Source organism: Ambystoma mexicanum, chromosome 2q (genome assembly GCF_040938575.1).
Source record: "Ambystoma mexicanum isolate Mex_15411 chromosome 2q, UKY_AmexF1_1, whole genome shotgun sequence".
NCBI classification, from domain to species: domain Eukaryota; kingdom Metazoa; phylum Chordata; class Amphibia; order Caudata; family Ambystomatidae; genus Ambystoma; species Ambystoma mexicanum.
In genome coordinates this window covers 1029414641-1029437767 of record NC_090924.1, presented here as the reverse complement: position 1 = coordinate 1029437767, position 23127 = coordinate 1029414641, and the positions used below count along the sequence as shown (strand labels likewise).

The 23127-nt window shown below is 43.7% G+C and overlaps 1 protein-coding gene across 5 annotated transcripts in view; it reads left to right on the top strand.

The window, feature by feature from the left end:
- The window catches only part of ADAM22 (ADAM metallopeptidase domain 22), a 1877697-nt gene that overhangs the window by 1232148 nt on the left and 622422 nt on the right, over positions 1-23127 (top strand). The gene's annotated exons all lie outside the window — the stretch shown is intronic.

Genomic DNA, 23127 nt, shown 5'->3' with positions numbered 1-23127 from the left:
AGTGTGCCCAATAGCCCCTCATTGAAAGTTGATTTTAGAAGTGTGCCCAATAGCCCCTCATTGAAAGTTGATCCTAGAAGTGTGCCCAATAGCTGCTCATTGAAAGTTGATTTTAGAAGCGTGCCCAATAGTGCCTCATTGAAAGCTGAACTTAGAATTGTGCTCATTAAAAGTTGACTTTAGAAGTGTGCCCAATAGCCGCTCATTGAAAGTACCTTTAGAAGTGTGCCCAATAGCTGCTCATTGAAAGTTAATTTAGAAGTGTGCCCAATAGCTGCTTATTGAAAGTGCTTTTAGAAGTGTGCCCAATACCTGCTCATTGAAAGTTGATCCTAGAAGTGTGCCCAATAGCCACTCATTGAAAGCTGAACTTAGAATTGTGCTCATTAAAAGTTGATTTTAGAAGTGTGCCCAATAGCCGCTCACTGAAAGTGCTTTTAGAAGTGTGCCCAATACTTGCTCATTGAAAGTTGATTTAGAAGTGTACCCAATAGCTGCTCATTGAAAGTTGATTTTAGAAGTGTGCCCAATAGCTGCTCATTGAAAGCTGAGTTAGAATTACCTCTCTGTGCATTTAGAAGTGTGCCCAATAGCCCCTTTGTGAAAGTTGTATTTTGGAATGTGTCCAATAGCCTCCTGTGAAAATTGAATCTAGAAGTGCACTTAGAAATCGTATTTAGAAGTGTGCCCAATACCCCCTCTGTCAAAAGTTGAATCCTGAAGTACATTTAGAAGTTGAGTTTAGAAGTGTGCCCAATAGCTTCAATGCGAAAGTTGAATTTAGAAGTGCATTTAAAAGCCAAATTTAGGAGTGTACCCAGTAGAATCTTTGTGTAAATTGATTATATAAGTGTGCCCATCAGAATCTCTGTGAAAGCTGCATCTAGAAGTGTCCCCAATAGCTTCTGATAGAAAGTTAAATGTAGAAGGGCGCCCAATAGCCTCTCTATAGAAGTTGAATTAGAAGTGGGCCCAATATCCTAATAGTCTAATACCGTGCCTGACTGAACCGATTAATCTCCCCGATAACCTCTCTGTACAAAGTGAGTTTTAGATTCATGCCTAATACCCTCCCTGTATAAAGTCGAATTGAGAGAAGTGTGCATAATAGTCTAATATTCCGTCTATATAAAATGGAATCTAGTGATTGACCTAATATCATCTCTATACAAAATTGAACCTAGGAGGTAGACCTAATATCATCCCTGAGTACAGTTGAATCTAGAAGTGTGCCTAATAGTCTAATATCCAATCTATACAAAATTGAATCTAGATGCAGACCTAAAACTCCTCTGTGTGCAGTTGAATTTAGAAGCATACCTGATAGTACCTAATAGCCTGATACCATCGCTGTGTGTAGTTGAATCTGGAAGTGTATCTAATAATACCCAATAGCCTATTATCATCTCTGTGTACGGTGGAATCTGGAAGTACACCTAATAGTCTAATATCATCTCGGTGCAAACTGAACTTGGAAGTGTGCCTAAAAGCGTGCCCCCACTGAATTTAGAACTGCAACTAGAAAGCCCTCCTGAATTGCAGCTAAAAGCCCGTACCAAGCATGAGTACACCCACTCCACCAGAGATTGTCAGAAACTACCACCGTGGACTGCCCCACTCCCCGTTCTCCCTTCCTTCCCGTCCCCCTCTTCCCAAATCATCCCATCCTCCTTCGCATTCCCTACCATTCCCCTCTCCAAACACCAAGCCAGAGGAGCACGATGGCGTGCCAACCACCCCAAGACCACTCCTCCCCTGAACCCCACCACCGACCAGTCAACGTTAACCACATCCGCTCCGCTCACTATCATACCAGGCACACCCCACCCTGCAATCATCCACCCCCCGCCTTGCCCACAAGCCCATGCCACCTTCCCCCCCGACCGCACCTCTTCTCCTCCCTTAAAACTGCACGCATAGCCCTAGCAATAACCGAAGCCACATCCCTCTCCCCCTCTGATCCCCCCACCCTCTCTCACACTCCAATCGCAACAAAGAGACTAAAGAGGAAACGTACCTGGTCCCCCTCAATCTCTCAGCACTCTTCACCTCCCCTGTCTCGACCCACCACCTCAATCCCCCAATCACCTCCTTCCCCCCTGGCCTCTCCCTTCCTGAAACCGCTCTCCCTCGATTTCTCACCAACCGCAACTGAAACTCCTAACCGCTCACACCCCACCATCAAATACCCCAAACCAATCTTGATCATCCTAACACACGCAGCCACCCAATCCCGCCCGAAACCTGCCATTTTTCCTGCTCGCCCTCTTTTCCCATTGATCATCACCCACCCTTCCCTGCTCCCTCTCCAGCTTCCACCCTCTCCGCCTCCATCGCCTCCCACTCCAGCTCCAAGACCACCCCCGCCTGCCTATGTGAACTGCATCCTATTTAATGCCCGATCCGTAGCAAAAAACAGACACTGCATCTTTGACCTCCTAGCCTCTGACAAACCAGACCTGTTTTTCATCACTGAAACTTGGTTCTCTGGTGACTTCGCCCCAATAGCTAATGAAGCCTTCCCCCCTGAATACTCCCTCATCCGACTGAACCGTAGCATTCGTCTTCAAGTCTCTCGTCCACGCCTCAATCATCCACAACCAACCTTCCATTCCCTCCTGCAAATCTCTCCTCGTTAAACTATCCCTCTCACCGTCGCTCTCACACAGCTTCCTAATAATATACAGACCCCTGGCTATGATAGAAAATTCACAAACAACCTCTGCAACGCTATGGCCACCCTTCAACTAAACCATCCAAACCTAACCCTTCTTGGAGACTTCAACATATGGCTTGACATCCCCACCAACCCTATGACACACTCTCTGGTTGACGGTTTAGACGCAATTAACCTCCAACCTCACATAAATGGCCCGACTCACTATAAAGGACACACTCTTGATGCCATCTTCAGCTCCAACACCCTGATTCATTTAAACCCCCCCACTTCTATCATCTGGTCCGATCAATTTATTCTCTCGTTCACCATTCAATCACCCCCTTCCGGCACTTCAATCGGAACCTCCGAATCCACATAAATGCTGGAAAAAACTAATAATCGTCCCAGACCTAGCTGACACACTCCTCCAGTCACCACCACCTACCTGCCAACTCAATAAACAACTTAGCCCTGAAGCCTTTGACTCATGGCTCAATGCATCTCTGATGCGGCTCACACCCCCTTGCAAACCATCAACCCGCCGTGGCCTCTTCCCAAGATGGTTCACTCCTGAGTTGAAGACCACTAAACAACTATATAAATACCTAGAACGCAAATGGCAGAAAGAAAAAACCCAGGAGACCAGAGCCACTTTGGCCCGACACCTTTCTCAGTACAAGGCCGAAATCCGGAAAGCAAAAAAAGCCCACTACAACTCCCAAATCCTAAACTGAAAAAACCCAAGCAAAGAACTCCACAAAATCATCTCCGAATTCGCCAACCCAGCCTGCACCACGACCGTCCCGACCTCCTCACAATCACTGTGCGACTCACTCTCCCTCCACTTTCACACAACGGCTCTCGAAAGAACAAATACTCTAACCACCAAACTAGCTCTCTTACACCCACCAGGCAATTCTCCCCCCATACCGACCTGCTCACCCGCTGCAATCACTACTCAACCAACGTTCGAATCCTTTAGTCCAATATCACCAGAGCAATTTCTTAAACTTCTATCCGCCCGCAAACCATCTGGCTCTCCGCTAGACTCTTGCCCAGCAACAACCCTCAAAGAAATTTTCGCTTCCACCTGCGCAGGAGAACACGCAAGATCCATCATAAATGCCTCCCTTTCCTCTGGTATCTTTCCTGACACATTCAAAACAGTCCATGTCAAACCTCTGATTAAAAAACCTTCCCTCGACGTTCTTGAGCCTAAAAACTACCGCCCCATCTCAAACACCAGGTTCCTTGCCAAACTCATTGACCGAACTGCCTACTCCCAACTAAATGCCTTTGTCGAAGCCAACAATCCCCTAGACCGCGCACAATCAGGTTTCAGAGCCCGTCACGGAAGTGAAACCACCCTAACCTCAATCTGGGATGACCTTAAAATGACAGCAGACTCCGCGGGATGCGCCGCACTAATCCTTCTTGACCTATCCGCCGCCTTTGACACAATCAATGACTCAATCCTCCTAGACCGCCTCCACTCCCTAGGAATTCGTGGAACCGCTCTTAAATGGATAGCTTCATTCCTCAAAGACAGGTACCAAATAACGATTCTCTCCACATATACCTCCCAAGCCAGACTGGTCGACACGGGAGTCCCACAAGGAGCATGCCTATCCGCCCTCCTGTTCAATCTCTACTTGATCACCCTCCCACCAATAATCCGTTCACACAACATCCTGTGTTACAACTATGCCGACGACACTCAACTAATTCTAAAACTCCTGAACTCAAAACCCAACTCCCGACCTGACCTGGCCTCCTGCCTCCTTGACATAGATCTCTGGATGACCCAAAGCCACCTCTTGTTAAACCCCTCCAAAACTGAAATCATGGTTTGTGGCAACTCTGATCTTCTTCCGCACCCACTACCCTGGCCACCCGCCATGGGCAACTCAGAGACCCCCTCCGACTCAGTGAAAAATCTTGGATGCACCCTCGACTCTGACCTAACTATCTCGCGCCAACGCAGCAGTGTCTCAAAGTCCTGCCACTACCACCTTAAAACCCTTAGGCGCATATTTCCATATCTCTCCTTTCCCAACAGACTCTCAGTGGTACAAGCAATCGTTATATCAAGACTTGACTACGCAAACCCCCTATACCTCGGAATCCACGCCTACCAACTGAATAAACTCCAAAGGGCACAAAACGCAGCAGCCAAAATGCTACTTGCGCTCGGCCCAAGAGACCACAGCCCCACAGCCCTTAAGACGCTGCACTGCTTTCCTGTAGCGCGAAGGGTGACTTCAAAACCTTATGCATCTCCCATCGAGCACTGCATAAAACCGGACCTGAATATCTGTAAGACAAGCTAAAACCCTATCACCCCGCACGCACCCTAAGATCAAGCTCAGCCGGCCTCCTAGTCATACCTAAGACAAACGCAGTCAGATTAGGCGGATCATCATTCTCAGCCTTGGCGCCCACCCTATGGAACTCACTCCCACCCCACATCCGCCTAACTGAAGATTTAACGTCTTTCCGCAAACTGCTGAAAACCTGGCGCTTCCCCTAAAACCAGCCCATACCAAACTAACCCATACAGACTAACAGCATCTCAATGACTCCAACCCAAAAAACTACCTGTTGCGAGAAATTGACAGTTAGTAAACCCTAACATAAACTAAAAGGACAATCAGAATTATCTGAATAAAATAGATCAAAACAATGAAGTGGTTAATATGAATAAATCGTACAGAAACAGTAAAGAGACTTAAACTCATGAAATGGACACAATGCATGAGGAGTGAACGAAATGAATCGCGTGGGTGAAATAGTTAGAATAGATGAAGCGTGTGGATCAGATGAATGCACTGAGTGGAAGAATGCACGACTGGAAGATCAGATGACTATATAATTTAAATGAGTGTATAAATTGAATGAATAGCTAAATTAGATGAGTGTATAGAATGGATAATGTGTTGGGAGCTCTGTTTTGGTGACTGACTACCTCGTTGTGGAAGTAAGTTGCTTTTCCCTTCATCTACCCAGCACAGGTCGCGGAGCGACGCAGAGTGACGCTGAGTGTTGGCAGTGTTGGGAGCTCTGTTTTGGTGACTGACTACCTCGTTGTGGAAGGAAGTTGCTTTTCCCTTCATCTACACAGCACAGGTCGCGGAGCGACGCGGAGTGACGCTGAGTGTTGGCAGTGTTGCCAGGGGTGCCTGGAGTGCCTGGGGAGCCGGGAGCCTCTGTGGCCCCCTCTCCTGCCTCTGTGCCGAACTCCGCTCGGCTCTCCACTGACCTGCTCTAATCGTGTTTTGCGCTCGAACGCGCCTACCAGTGTATTTATTTTTATTTTTATTTTTCCGCGACTCCTATGACTTCTGTGGAGTACACCCTGGAGCCTGGCCCCTCGGGGATTAACATGAAGGACGCTGTGGTGCATCAAGGAGAAGAAGGTGCCACTCACCCGCTCACACTGCGGCAACAACGCTTCCTGGCTGCAAGCGGCTGCGCTCCCCCCGACCCGCGCATGGATCTAATGGTAAGCCGTTGTAAGTTCCGCAAAAAGAATTGTGCCTCTTCCACTTCCATAGACTCTGAGTACTATTTTGATTGTCAGGACAGCACTATAGCCACATGCAGTACAGCCGTAAATCCACTTGCATCGCCAAAATCACTAAACTCGACACCATCAAAAACACAACAAACAGAGCCCAACATAACCTATGTGGTGGAAGAGGGAGGGCTGGTCGTGGCTGAAGTTGCTCAAAGGGCAACTTTGGACTCTGCAACCGATAGCTGTGCTTTTACAAACACCCGGATGGATAACACAATCGCTAATGTGGATGAAGGTGATGAAGTGCAGATCGCTAAGACTCTTTCATGCACGGCCGGAACGGTAACTGGCCTTGACAAAGTCGCACATGAGATGAGTATCGTTGCCTTGGATACCACGAGTGGATCCACCACCAGCTGCATAGTCACTACAGACCGTGTTAGTGTTGTGACCAGTGAAGTCTGTGAAGCTAGTGATAAGCAGCCTGTCGGATTTCATCATAGCCCCAATAGAGCCTTGAAGTCAGCGGAAAGAGGAACTGGTGAGCTCATGGCTAACAGTGAGCATTTTAGAAGAGCACCATTAATGGATGATGCACTTGGGGAAATAGCTCAGATGATCTGGCCTCGTCCTGGATCAGTATTGGACCGCTCGCCCTGCGCCCGGATGAGCTCTAACCGACGCAGCCCGCTGGCCCTAGTAGACAAGAGCCGCGTAGATAATAGAATGGAAACATTATCGATTGGATCCCACAACCCTTTGGAGCAAGTGCAGTCGATAGATGTATTTCTGTCCTGTGATGAGAATGTCTGCAGTCACCCAGCTGTACCACAAAGCCCAAACGAACTTCGAAAACCTTGGTTGAAACCAGTGATGAAAAGGAAACGTATAGAATCTATCAATGATGATTACAGTGACTTGCTTATTACATCACAAAAAAGGCTTGCTGAACAAAAGGAGATGGCTGGCTCCCTTTTCACTGGACTGGAAACCTATTGTCCACCATCTGTGGTTGGTATACAGCCAGATGCTCCATCCAAGAAAAGATGTAATTTACGTAAGAAAAAATCTAGACTTTCTCGAATAAGATCTTATAAAAGTAATAAACAGAACATCCAAACACTAAACATGGCAGAACTTCTGGCTAAAGAAATCACGAGAGAGCTAAACGCACTCATAATGGCTGCCCGTACAATTTCGATGTCGCCTTATATTAAACTATACGAACAGCTGAATGAGAGTATTAAAGATCAAACAACTCTCATAGCCCTGTTGAACTCGAAAATTATAAATGTGGATCAAGATCTAAACTGGATGAAACAAACTTGGTCTGATGAGCATCTAAGAGCTGATTCATATATCAAGACCATTGTGGAACAAACCAAGAATAGTGCGATAGACAAACGACTGTTCGCCGAAGTAGCTCGAGAAGCCATAACACTGCTGCAACAACACAAATCAAATTCCACTCTTAATTCAACGATACCTAAAGAGACCATAGTGCATAATGATGCAAAAGTGAAGGATACTCCAGCGAACAATGCAATAGTCTATGAGACCCAAATCATGGTCCCAGATACCAGATTCGATGCAGAGATAATCACGCAAGAGACGAGGTGCGAAAAAGGAGGTGCCAATGCACCCCCGAGGAAATGTACACAAAAATTAAAACGATCACTAGAAGGCGTCATCTGCATAAGTGAGAGCAACAAAAGTTGTAGTAGCAAACAAGCGATTACGCTCACTAGGCAGTTAGAAGATGTTCCACAAATGTGCGAAGGAAATAAGAAATTAAACTTACCCCAAATGCAGGTTATTCCCTCGGACAGAGCTGAGGACCTTATGTCAACAAATTCTGCAAGTAAGTGCATAGAGGTTGTTGCTGACTCAGCCACTCAATCACAACAAGGCTTCAACGAGCCTGAGAACCAGGGCCCCATGAACTCCGCACACGAGTCTGAGGTACCTGGTGTCACAGTTTCTCCTGCTAAGCCAAAATCAATACAAAAAGAGATGTTCCCAATATTTGAATCAAAAAAATCAGATGTAGCATCAAATAACAAAGTTGGAGACATGATGATTGGGAAATAATCCAAAAATATGAAAAAAATAAAAAATCAAAGTAGATCGAGTGTACGATCATTTTTAAGGAACATCAAAGGCCTGTGCTCTACAATAACCACCAAGAAAGTTGATGAAACTGCCATAAAGGCCAGTCGATTCACAGTAAAGAATCTCATACCAGCTGAGCAACTAAACTCAAAAGAAGCAGCACACGATCAACCACTTGGAATTGTGAGTATTACAGAAGATCTTTTAGATCTCTCAATATATGAGCTTTGGGAAGGTGATCAAGATGATTGGGCTGGGATTCCTGAATCGGCCATGACCGAGGATCGGCTTCCCTCAGACGCCATAATTAATATCGACCTCAGTATGAAAAATAAAAATCAAGTGCTCCCCAAAATGAAGACCCTTGTAAAGCAGCCAGCTAGTGGAGTCACTCCATCCCCCAAACTTGGTTGCCCAGAATTTGAGAAACATGCACATCAACAAAAAGACATTAACAGCGATTCTCCCAAACATTCTGGCACAACCTTACCTGTATTAGAGGGTGTTTCCTCAGAATGTATGACAATTGAGGCTAAAAGAGCGCTAACTATAGCCACCAAGAAACTCGTACAGTCGGAGGCAAAGCATATCTCGCGTAACACAGACTTGTGGAAATATGAGCGAAACTTTGAGACCTTGGAGGCCAAAATGACGCTAATGAATAACGGATTAATCGAACCAAATCCGACAAAGGAAGTTGATCCTAAAGTAAGGGCACTTCATAACCTTACACCTCCCCCGGAACAGTCTTCAAAAGACCCATTATTGCTACAAAAGACCCAGTGGACTCAGCGGCAACCGACGTGCCTGAAAGCACAGCATAATGCACGAGTAAATGACGCTGATGGCTCTGAATACAGCCAACAAGATCGAAGATCTAAGAAAACGGGGAAATATCTTTTGCGCCTAGAACGCATAGTGAGAGAAAAAGATGGCCTACTCTTAAACAGGAATAATGTGATGAAGTTACTACATCATATTCCACAATTAAGAACTGTGGCTTCTGATGACATCCTAATAGTAGAATTTGAGGACGAGAAAAATAATGACTGTGTGATTCTGCATATAGCTTCTAAAATTATCTGCGATTCATTATTAGACACAGGCACGATCCTGAACTCTATGGGGTTTGATATACATGAAATCCGGAATTCACAGAAGGCAGATCAACCAAGGAACAAAGGACTGGAACTAGCTTACAAACCTGAAACTGACAATGAAACTGTGCAATGTGTCGAAGGACAACATTCAAGAAGCAAAATTGTCCCTTTAAAGAGACACACCAATGATGAAACCCAAATCTCAGAACAAGAGCTAGCCGGAGCAACGACTGAGCATATGTACTCCAAAATGAAGAAAATCATCAATCCACAAATGGAAGACATGGATTGGACATGGGTTGCTAAAACTATCAACATCACGAAACACAGCTAATGCTCAAAGATCGAGGAGACTGGCAATATATGTATTGCCTCATGGAACACACGTGGACATTCACATCTCTTTGAAAACACATCCAATGAATTGATGGACATAGATTTGCTCTGTTTGCAAGAGACTTGGTTACTGCAACCACCAGTAGCAGACGGCTTTGAGATAGCCTTTAACAGAGCAATTAAAGGGGAAAAAGGTCGACCAATGTCAGGAATGGTAACTCTCGCAAAAGTAAAAAGTGGCATACGTATCCTATCTCATACTAACGTGTCACCATATATACAAGTGTGTAAAGTCAAACTTCCAGAGAGATATGTGAACAAAAATAATTTACTAATACTGATCAATATATACTGGCAACATGCAGCAATATTACTAGACAATTTTATTGAAATTATTTCCGAATTAATCTGTAATATCAAAAGGAATGAAAAGGATACAAACATCTTAATATGTGGAGACCTAAACATAAATTGCCTATCTAACACAAATGACTCCTTTGAAGAAAAGATAACCAATGGTGAACTGGCAGCCAGGTGATGGATGTTAGAAATGAAAGTCTGGAACTTACAGTTGTTGAATGGTAACACGCCAGGGGATATTCCCGCCCAACCAACCTGGCGAAGACATAAGCAAAGATCGACAATTGACTACATGTTCGTAGATGGAATCCTAAGAAGCGATGTCATGTGTCTTAAAATCATTGAAATGAAGGTCAGCGATCACTGCCTAGTAAAACTGTATTTGAAATTAAACAAACCTAGAAGACCAGCTGTCAATGAAGCACCACCGCTTGAAGTAGGTCCTGGTCGTAACAGGCTAAGACTGAATGAGAATAATATAATCTCACTAAGGAAATCACTGGAAAAAACAACAGAAATGGAACAAATTGAGTATACCACTTTATTTGAGATATATCGAGAGAAAAAATGTACTAAGGCAAGATCGGATTTTACACAGCTTCATGCTTGGGATGCAGAGGTTAATGAAAAGAAAAAAAACTTGAAAAAAGCATTGAGAATGCTCAAAAAGAAGTCAAATACAAATAACCAAAGCATGATAAGATATTTGAAACAAACTTATAAGAACTGGCTAATTAGCCATAAACACATCATGCTACAAAGAGATGCTGAAATTATGATGGAAGTACTTGCTAAAAGAAAGACTAGAGATTTTTGGACTTTGTTGAATAACATCTCAACACCCCAAGGAGCCATCATAAAATCTATGATTCCGGAAGATCAATGGGCAAGACACTACGCAGAAACATTTAACAACAACCAACCCAATATTAGAACTTCACCATCCTCAGAGCATGAGTGGTCAATCGAAATAAAGAAAGAGGACATCTACAGAAACATTCTAAAATTAAGTACATCAAGAGCACCGGGACCAGATGGTCTAACAAATCAACAGCTAAAACAACATCCAGAATTATGGGCAGATTTCTGCTACTCATTATTTCGGACCATTCTCCAGACGAAACAGATACCATCATCCTGGCGGTGCACCATTGTAGTACCAATTTTTAAAAAAGGTGCTCGAACTGACCCCAAGAATTACCGGCCGATAGCTTTGCTCGATGTGGTCGGCAAAATCTTTGCCTCCCAGCTCCAAATCCAACTACTACAATGGATCCATGATTCTAAAAGATACAATCCTCGACAAGCTGGATTTGTGAAAGGGGTTGGTTGCGGGCTGAACTTGACAATTCTGAACTTTCTGAAAATGGAAGCAATCCGCCAAAACAGAAAGATCTATGTAGCGTTTGTTGATCTATCTAGTGCCTTTGATACCATCACCGAGAGATGCTCTGGGAAAAGATGAAGAAATGGAATTGCCCAGAAAATCTACTACAACCCATAAAGGAACTCCATACGGACACAGTCACTAAAATCAGACTAGATTCAAGTGGAACGTTGAGCAAGCCAATTGAAACGAATCCAGGTGTGAAACAGGGCTGCCCGCTTGCAGCCACATTGTTTGGCTTATTTATGTCTGACATTGGCGATAGTCTTGCAGATGTAAATTCCTTTCCACCGAAAATAAATGGGCAGGCTATAAGTTGGATGCTATATGCAGATGACATTGCACTACTGGACCTAACACCGATCGGATTAACTCGAAAACTAGCAGCTCTAGAGAGATACGTAGAAAAAAAAAAAATAATCTATCCTGCAAAATCTGAAATAATAATCCTGCAAGATCTAACACGAAAAAATAAATGGAATACTAAAAGCATTCTGAAGTGGAGACTGAGAAATGACATCTTGAGATGCGTGAAAAAGACAAAGTACCTAGGTGTCTGGATCAACAGTAACATAAATGATGCACCCTGGGCAGAGAATGCTAAACATAAATGTAGACAACTAGCATGTCAAGGAGTAGTAATAAACAAAAAGTTTGGGAAATTCTCGTTACAACCAGTATAGCCCATTATAATCAAAAATTCATACCAACACTGATCTATGGAGCAGAAAGTGCCTTAGGAGTGTCTGCCACTCTATGGCCAGAACTAGAAAATCAATATTGGAGGCGAGTCTTGCAATTACAGAAAGGAATCTCGAGTGCATGTGTGAGATATGAACTCAATTTAATATCCATGCATGCCCGAGTGTTATGGAACATGCTATCCATATATCGGAAAATAATTATAGTTGAGTGTCTTCCCCAGTTCAAGATCTTACAAAATGCCATGAAGGGCAACCGAGAAACCCTACTATGTAAATGGGCTGTCGATTGTAAAAATCATTTAGAGCTACTGGGAACTGATCAAGACACCCTGAGAAACAACCCGAATTATGTGAAGAAAAAGCTATGGGAACAGGATTGGTGTTCGACAGTTGACGATCGTAATCGTCACAAGCTCATGGAAGATGCAGCAATTGAGGCAAAAGATCGAAAGAAACTGCCACAATGCTTGATGAGAACTGCTAATGCAAGACATCGAGCAATCTATATGAAATTTCGGCTGAACTTAATAAACAAGCCAAGCCATAAGAACGCGGAATTCAAAAGCATTACTCAGGTGTCGTCTCTGTAATAAACAGCAAGAGACCCTTAAACATCTTACACTGTATTGTGAAGCCCTGAAAGACCAGAGATCTGTGCATCTAGGACATTTAGCTCGGAAATACGCCACTCTATGCGGAGAGGAACTATGGCAAACATTTCATAACCCTTGTGAAAAAGACATTTTCGGGTTGACAAACTTTTTGCAAATACTCGAAAGCTTGCTAAAAGACAGCTAAATGGGAATGAGAGCCTATAAATTAAGTCATGGGTGCTTCAAAAATGTTGAGATGTGGTGATGAGGTGAAGTAAAGTCAGATAAAGGATTGGTAAAGGAGTAATGAATCGCCTGAAGCGAATAGAGTTAATGAAAGGTGGGACTCTCCAAAGATGGGGGGAAGCAGTAAGGCATGGAATGCAACATTCTGGTATGAAATAATGTACTGAAATGACTCATTTCTGAAGCACCCTTTAGATAGGGGAGGAATTGTCTATAATTTTAGTTTTCAAAAAGTTTGTATAAACTAAATGAAAAAAAAAAAAAGAATGGATAATCAGGTTGAGCGGTTGGGTGTGTAGAGCGGCTGGGTGCATAAAGCGGCTGGGTGCATAGAGCGGCTGGGTGCATAGTGCGGATGGGTGCAGAGAGCGGATGGGTGCAGAGAGCGGATGGGTGCAGAGAGCGGATGGGTGCAGCGAGCGGATGGGTGCAGAGAGTGGACGAATAGATAGAACAGGATTACTGCATATAAGCAAATGACTTTATAAGGCTGATGGGTGCATATTGCTGTTGAGTGCGTGGGGACCGGATGAGCGTGTGGAGCGGATGAGTGCCGAGGGCGGATGAGTGATGGTGCGCATGGAGAGCTGATGAGTTCAGTGAGCGGGTGAGTGGGGTGAGCATGTGACTGCGTAGGGTGGATGAATGCATAGAGCAGATGAAGGTATGGTGCATACAAGGTATAAAGCGGACAAATGCGTAGAGTGGAGGAGCTACATAGACCGCATGGAGAGCTGGTGAGTTCGGTGTGCGGGCGAGTGCGGGGAGTATGTGACTACGAAGGGTGGATGAATGCGTAGAGCAGATGAAGGTATGGTGCATACGAGGGGATATGAGCGAAAGAGTGCATATGAAAAAAAGGGGTGTGTAGAAGTGGATGTGTGCGTAGAGGGGGATGTGTACGTAGAGGGGGCTGAGTGCATTGAGGGGGCTGAGTGCGTCGAGGGGGCTGAGGCGAATGCGCAAAGCAGACAAATGCATAGTGCATGCGTGGGGCAGACTGGAGTGCACGGGGCCGACTGGAGCGCATGAGTGCACCGAGCGAACCGGAGTGTGTGGAACAGATTGGGATGCATAGAGTGGATAAGACTACATGGAACGGACTGGAACACATAGAATTGCGTGACGTATACAGTATATAGTATGGTTTAGAATACAGAGAACACTTTGAAGGAGAATACAACATGTCATATCACACCACCACGCTTACTCTCCCCTCTACACCACCACTCAAATAGAACACAGGGATACTATGACACCATTCGGTATAACCATTCTCATACCAACATCCGCCGCATACTCCACATCACTCTAAGTAAAACACTGCTGGTTACACACCCCCAGCCAGGCGTTCTCCTCAGGCCTAACGCAGCCACACTCGGTCTGGATAAATCCTGCCAGGACGAACACATACCCCTGATCTCTAAACCGCCACACCTACCGCTAAGAAGCAGCTATTACATGAATGTCGCACCAGCTGCACACATACCCGGTGCTCACACGCACCTTTGACTCTCTCTACACTCTCTACTGATCTGAACTTCGGTTCCCAAGGGCGTTCAACCTACCAGGTCCTTCAGACCATACCAATGGTATATAAGGCACTATATAAATGCAAAATAACAATAACAATAACAACATGAAGAATTTTATGTCACAAATACTTTTCTCTTGCATACAATAAGGACCATAATCATGCATCTTCTTAACTATCCACGGTCTCTGCAATTCCCTTTCCAGGCCAGGCATCATTAAAAGACCCAAATGGCACATGCACACCCTTTTTGCTTTTATGTTTCTAACACTTCCTCATTGCCTGCTTTTACACACGCACACATCCATCCAGCAATCACTTCCAAAAAATCTACATGTAACCCTATCAACATATTAAACTTTCACACACCAACTGCCACTTAACAATGTTCCAGAAATATTTTCCATCTACATTTCCCTTACTTATACATACAAATAAATTGTACACAGTGCTTCTAAAATGCACATATGCATTGTGCAGTGAGAGAAGTGCATGAATGGAAGGGGGAGTAGGGATGTGTAGGTGCTAAAAGGAGCCTGGGAATTAAGTGCCAAGGAGTACCAAAGTCGGAGGCCACTGCCTAAGTCCTGGGGAAGAGCAGTCCCAAGAGTGGGGTGCACAGCCGTTAGGCGGTGGGTCCGCAAGCACAGTGCTGAAGAAAGGGTGGGATTCTGATATTGACTAAGTATAGGGCCTGCAACCTTTTGCCTTTGACCTTGTCAGCCATGAAGTCTTGTGTGATCACCTGATATCATCAGCCCACTTCTCAGACAAAGCCACGGCCTGGATACAATCTTTCCTTGACAGCAGAACTATGAGAGTCTTCTCACCTACAGCAGACTCAGCATCAGTGACCTGCGGGGTACCACAAGACTCCTGCGTCTCTCAGACCCTGTACAATATTTTCACGAAGCCTTTGTTTGATGATCTGGACCACTTGGGTGTCACCTACACTAGCTATGCAGATGACACCCAAGTCCTAATACCTATCTCCGGGAATTATGAACAGGACACCAAACTACTAAACAATATATATCTCATCATTCAAGTATGGTTGGCTACCCATAGCCATTGCCTCAATAATGAGAAGACAGAATTACTTCTCACTGGCTCCCAAGCTAAACTAAACAAACTTGACACCAGATACAATGCCTTTAACATAGACAGCATTAATATACTGGTCTCCAAGGAAGTTAAGACGTTAGGCTTTTATCTTGACTCATCACTAACCCTAACTAACCAAGTAAATGCGACAGCCTCTGTGACAGCCTATACTTGTAAGCTCATAAACGCTAGCAGGCCTTTCCTTTCAACATCAAGCTGCTCTACTCTAGCCAGAGCAGTCATCCTATCCAAACTGGATTACTGTAATGCACTTTATCTAGGAACTAACAAGCGAAACTTGAGCAAACTTCAAGTACTGCGAAACAATGCGCTTCGGTCTACCTTTAATATACCGAGATCCCACCACATATCCAAAACCAGATGCAATGCTCGCTGGCTTTCGATTAAGAACAGAATATCCTTCAAAACTCTCACACTTACTCACAACTGCCTTTCTAATTCAGCACCTACATATCTGATAGATAGATTCTCCAAAACCCAATCTGACCGGTCTACCAGAGCTGCTCAACTACATTGCCTCAGAGTCCTGAGATTTAACCTACAAGAAAATCCCGGGGTAGCAGCTTCCCTGTCCTAGCATCCAAATTATGGAACTCTTTACCCATAGCTCTAAGAGTGGAACCTTCTCTGTCTCAATTTAGGACTCATGTAATAAATTGACTCACCACTCAGGAGATTCAGTAAACCTTTCCTTATGAGACCTTCTGAATAGCTCTGTATAGCTTCGTATCACCATATACATTATTATCTGTCTGCCTTGATGCTTCTACTCTATAGCTGTACATAACCACTTCGGCCTACCTCACCTTGGTACTTGTATTATATTGCATCTACATATTGTAACCCTTTATTGTAACCTGTCATGTACCTTAAGCAATGCGCTTGAGACTTTATGAATAGTTCCCACCTTTACTATACCTACAATTGTATAGCTCATCAATGTATGACCATATACTCTAATGTCATCTCTCTGCTTTGATGTTTCTACTCTATCGCTGTATATAACCACTTCGGTCTACTTCACCTTGGTACCTGTATTATATTGTATCTACATATTGTAACCATTTATTGTAACCTTTCATGTACCTTAAGCAATGCACCCAGTTACCTGAGGGTTAGGTGTACTATATAAATATTCAATTCAATTAAATTTGTCAGGTTTATGAGGATCCAGTCTACCAGTTTCAATTGCAGTAATATGAGTTTATAGGGAAGGGAGAGAGGGAAAGAGGAAGAGAAAATCAAAGTTTTGAGAAGTTTCTTGCACTTAAAGAAGTTTGACTCAAGTCTAAGAAGCACAGAGAGCCTGTTCCAAATAAATGCACCAGCTGAACAGAGAGACCTGCCTCCCGCTCCATGTTTCAACAAGCGTTTAACAAGCAGAAAATTCACGTTACAGGAGCGGAGGGCTGTATCAGGGGAGTATTTGGGGAGACAAGGTTGTAAATAGCATGGTCCCAGGCCCTAAAAAGCCACCTGTATAATGTACAGGGTCTTCAGTTTCATTGTTGCTGCCACCAGGAGCCCGTGTAGAGATTTTAGGGCTGCAGAGATACGATTCATGGGCTTGAGGCCAAGAATAAGTCTTGTAGCCCTATTCTGGATTAGCTGAAGGGGGTGTAGTGAACAAAGGGGGAAGTTGAGGAAAAGGCTGTTGCAGTAGTCTAGCCTAGAACCCTGGGAAACACTGCAAGTAGAGAGGGGTGGTGGAGGAGAAACGGCCCAGTTGCGGCTGCGAAGGGCAGTTAATGATGGAAGAGGTCAGCAATTGAGTGCCCGGTCCGTAATGCCAAAGGTATCATGAAGCTGTTTAATAAGGATAGAATGGTTGACCGTGTCAAAGGTGAATCAAAGATCGACAATCACTATCCTCAATTCTACTTCAATCATAAATACCATATACACTTCAATTATATCATTCCACCATATTACAAATACAATATAACCCCCTTATTGTACCTATACTAACTATACACATATTACTATAGTGCATATCCGTGACCCAAGAATCTGGCCACTGACCACAACCACCACACGAGAGTTAAATCATATAAAAAGTATGTACAGTACACCATGAAATAACTATATTAATTCCAGCCCCAATTCCCAATAATGTCTACGAACAGAATAATTCATGTAACACACCCCAGCACCTACAGAAATTGTTTTCACCTATAAAAAGAACTCTTTATCATTTTTGTTCTACTCCCCCACCCTTTCCATGCCCTCTTACATCCACAAAATAACCCCAAATATATTTTCCAGACTGATTTCGCTCACTGCACTGTCCACGCACAAAGGCCATGATCCGCCAATCGAATATGGCCACTGTTAAAAAAATTAGAACACACCTCACGTTTTCAAACATTCAATGAGTGTGAGTCTCTCTACAAAGTTTTATGACAATTCGTCGAACAGCGCCAAATTTATTAGCTGCCCAAAAAGTACTCTTCCTATAAATTCAGCAACTTAACCAATAATATTATTACCATTCATTATATAAGCATCTCCCCATCACCCGATCATCACTTTATACAAATTCCAAACCCTCACATTTATGTTTCTCATTCTGATATTCTCCATCACTTTGAAACATAAATGTATTTTGTATACTATAAATATCTTTTATATCAATCTGTGATACATTCCATTTTTTAAACCCCAATTAATAGTCTGTGGACTACATGGCTATTCAGAGGTCTGTTTATGAAACAGTGTGTCTGCACACATCGCGCCGTCCCACATAACGCACTTTTAATTATTCCACAGACAGCACAACTGTTTCTGGACATTTATGTGCATGCACCGTGTCTCCCACACAACGCAGTCCGCGTACACCCACCGCAACACACATCCCCAGGCATCATCCTGTAACCGTGCCCATGCAGCATGACAGAGTGTCTGCAGACAGTGTCCATCACTGCAAACAGTTTGAAACTGCATTTTCAGCCAATCTACAATATTTCAGGTATAGCCATCCAGAGCTACCAGCCCCCTTCTTACTTGATCTGCCAACTTTTTACAACTTTCCAAGGCCTACTTTCGGCTAGGTATACTGCGGACCATTTCTCTAAAGGGACCCACCCACTACTTTTAGTCATTCATAATCTGGCACACCAGCAGACAAAATCTTCCAGGAGAGCTACTTCCAACAGATATCCAAATGTTTAGCAATGGCATCTCTCATGGCCAACCCTCCTTCCCAGGGGCCACCACCAAGTGAAAGGCCTGGACAAGGCAACAGGTGCAGTGATATGGGTGAGGATAACGAGAAACAGGAAAAGTAGGTAGAGGAAGTGACTATCTGCAGTGCCCGGAGGGAGTCATGGGTGTGGTGGTTTTTTACCACCATTGAGGGAGTAGTAAAGGCTCAGGCTGCCCAGGTGCTCATGCATTCAGTGCAGAGTCGTACTTATTCGTGAACATCCAGAGTTGTACTCCTTCAGCACCACCTCCATGCACCGCCACATCAAATCCAACCACTCGGGTGCTCTGAGAAAGTCTGTTCCTTTGTCACGGAGACGCAGTTAACTTCCTCTCCCCTATCTTCCTCAACCACCCCTGCCACCACACAAGGTACGCCTGTGCAGGAGAGGATTCCGCCAGCTCCCTAGAAGGCCATACAGGAGGCTGTCGATCCTTGGCTGTCAAGGGTCACAGTTCTCTTTATATAATGTGATACACCGCTCTTCAGGGGGGAGCAGTTTCAAAGAGCTTCTGAAGCTGCAGTCAAGGAACACGAGAAACACTAACCCCTACCTTATATTTAAGACCTGCCCAACATCTTCCTCTGTCCATCTGCCCCTCTGTATCTGTGTATCCTACCCCTATCCTCCCTACCCTCCTTCCCTGCCCTTCTCCACTTTACCTCCTCACCTCTCTGACAAAAAAAAAACGAAACCCCTAAAAAACATAAAAGCTAGAAAGACAAGAAAACGGTTCCCTTTGGAGCCACATTTAACAGTTAAATAATCGAGAACAAAAAAATCTAAGGACCTTTTTCAGCCTGTAAAGTGCACAGACACCATGGTAGTGCACAGACACCTGAAACATTGCAGGAGGAGGGCAGGGGAATTAAAATCAATTCACTTGTTTTTGGTTAAAAAATTGTGGCTTTTAAAATAACCTTTTCTTTTGACTTGTTGACTATGTATTTTTGGGATTATTTGGTTTTTATATCCTTAAGCAACAAATGTTCTACTAAACTTCTTTATTTTTTTCCGACTCACAAAAAGTGCTTCTAATTTTTGCTTGTGTTTTTTCTTTTTGTTTACTACAAGTACTACTTCAATACACATTTTATATGTCCACAGAAAGTGTTTCAATACATTTTGAACATTTTCAAGAAAAATCTGATTGCCAGCGTCAGTCAAATGCACTCCATCTCTTCTAAAAGATTTGACAATATGAAACTTGATATTTTCACTCTGAAATTATGTCATTCAATCCTCCTGCTGAAAAGCACATACAGATATGTTTACATTGCGCCTTGCTTTCTCAATTTGTGAACAAAATAAATTCAAACACTTCCATATTTGTCTTTCAGCTATCTGAGGGAAAACAATCTTCAAATGTGGAAACAGTTCCATCAACCATGAAAATATATCCTTCTTTACAAATTATAATAAAATTCCAATGACATAGCCAAAACTATTGCCACCACAGGGAACTACAATGATGTCCGGATGCTTCAAAGTAACCATACTGTCACAAAACAGGAGCAATTCCACCGACTTTATTCCTCAAACTTCAAACCAGAAAACTTCAAATTCTTGAAATCCAATATTCCGAGGTAATCCACACTGCTCACAGTCCACCTTAACCAAATGGACCCAAGAATCGCACACCAACCAGACACCCTGCTTCCTCAAAGCAATAGCCATCGTCACTGCACACAACAAAGAAAGCTCTTGCTGCCCTGTACACCACATCCACAAAACCAGTAGTCCCCTTTCCATGCCTAGCTCCCTTAAAATAACTGGATTCAACATATAGTGTTCGCGGACGACCACGTTGTCCGTGGATGGCATGACCAATTGAAGGGTGTGGGGAGGCTTAAACTCAATTTAAGGCATTTATTTTACAATGGTGGCTCTTAAAAGATGCTTGTTTTGTGGTGGGGTTCAATTTTATTTTATTTTTTCAAATTCTTATGTCCACCTATTAAGAAAAGCTTTGGAATACACTTCACATCTTCCCTTTTAACTTGTTCACGTGATCTTTTTCAGTGCATTTTTAACATTCCAAAGAAAATTCTGATTGCCAACATCAGTTAAATGCACTCCATCGCTCAGAAATGCATTGGGCCTCATTACCACCCAGGCGTTAAGGGTTAACGCAGTCGTTAACCCTTAACGCCTATTCTGATTTTAACGGCTGCTCTTAGCAGCCGTTAAAATCCATGGCGCTAACCTGCCATGATGCTAATCACGCCACCGTAATTTACGGTGGCGTAATTAGCGCCTTCCCCACTCCCATTATGCCCTATGGGGCAAAAATGGGAATGGGGAAGGGAAAATGGGAAATGGGGATTTACCGCCCCACTCACCTTGGAATGGGGCGGTAAATCCGCCATCCACCATGGTGTAAACGTAGTTTACACCATGGTGGTAAAGTTGGCGCAATTAGCGCCTGGGTCGTAATGACCCCCATTTACACCATCCAACTTCACATTTTTATTCTCAAAAGATGCCATACCTAAACCATATAAAAAAGCACATACAACTTTATTGACAAGGTGCCTAGTTTCTTCCTTTTGTGGAGAAAACAAATGTGGACATCTCCATATTTGCCTTGGATTGATTTGAGAAAAAATAATGTTTGTAACTGGAAACAGCTCTGTTTGGCTTCTCAACATATTCTTCATGGCAAGCTGCAAAGATACTGGATTTACGTAGCCCAAACTGTTGACTCCACAATGCTCATAAATAATATATGGACGTTTAAAATGAACAGACTGGCAATAAGCTCGACCAGTTTAACCCAAAAACTGCATACCACAAAACTTCTAATTCTTCCAATCCAATAGTAGCAGAGATGCCACATGATTCAGTGTAACCCATCCATGAAAGCATCCAAGAATCTCCCAACATCCACACACTCTGCTTCTTCATAGCCATAGCTACAGCCATATTCACTGCACACAACAAAGAAAACCTGCTACCCTTTCTTCCTGTACCCCACAACCACAGAATCTGATTGGCTAATCCCACCGATGTCCGTGGACATCCATGACTGTCTGTGGCCACCTAAGTCCCCTTTCCGTGCCAGGCATCCTTAAAAGACCCAGATGGCATGTGCGGATCCTCGGATTATTATTGTGTCCATGGAAAAAATAGCGCAAGGCAGCCCTTCTACCTATACTGGCCACAACCACCGCAATAGAATTAAACCTGCATCACTTTTTCTCACCTATAAAAATGGCTCCATCTTAACAAATGTCATTGATGACATTGGTGATGTCATCTTTGATGTCCTGGATTTTAGTCTTGGCAGTGTACGGTGGTGGTGTGAGTTATGGTTGCTTAGCTTACCATAACTGTGGAATTTCTGAGGTTTTTCGGTTTTACTTGTAGCCATAACGTCCCTTTAACAATGTTTTTTCATTGAATTTTATAGGTATTTATTAGTGCAACTTAACCATAACGTCCCTTTAACAAGGTTTTTTCACTGAATTTTATAGGTTTTTATTAGTGCAACTTAACCATGGCATCTCTTTAACAACATCTTTTTCAGAGAATTTCATGGGTTTTTACCAGTGCATGCTATTTTCCTACAACTAACCCAATATAGCAACATTTATTTCCAATTTACTAAGTTTCACCTTAAAACTCTGCCATTTCCCACCTTCTAGCATAATTTTGAACACTTTTATAGTTTTTGCTTCCGTCGACATCTGCGAACATCTGACGTCTTTGCGGACCTTCCTGACAGTGCCATGTGATCATGGCTCGTGCGCGGCATGATTACGTGTCCATGAACGCATTTGCACTTCGCGTTCGGGTCCTTGATTCGAGGACAGTTCAGAAACTGCATTTTCTACTGATCTAGGAACTTTCAAGCTCAAAATATACCCTTGCACAGCTCCTACACAAATTCTTACTCATTATCCATTCACAATCTATTTCAAAGCACATACTTGGAAGAATAGTAGCAAAACTGCTATTTATCTAAAAAATGGCATCAGCTATTGCCATCCCTCCTCCCCAAGAGCCACTACCAGCTGGAGGACCCACACAACCAAAAAGCGCAGTATTTCAGAAGACAATGAAGAGGACCAAGAAGATGAGGTAGAGGAAGTGCCTACCTCTAGTACGCAGAGAGAATCATGGGTGTGGCAGTTCTTTACCACTGTTGGGAATGTACCAAAGGCTAAAGCTACAAAAGTGAAATGCACTGAGTGCAAATAGTTGTGGGCTACCTGGATATTACTCCTTCGGGACCACCTACATGTG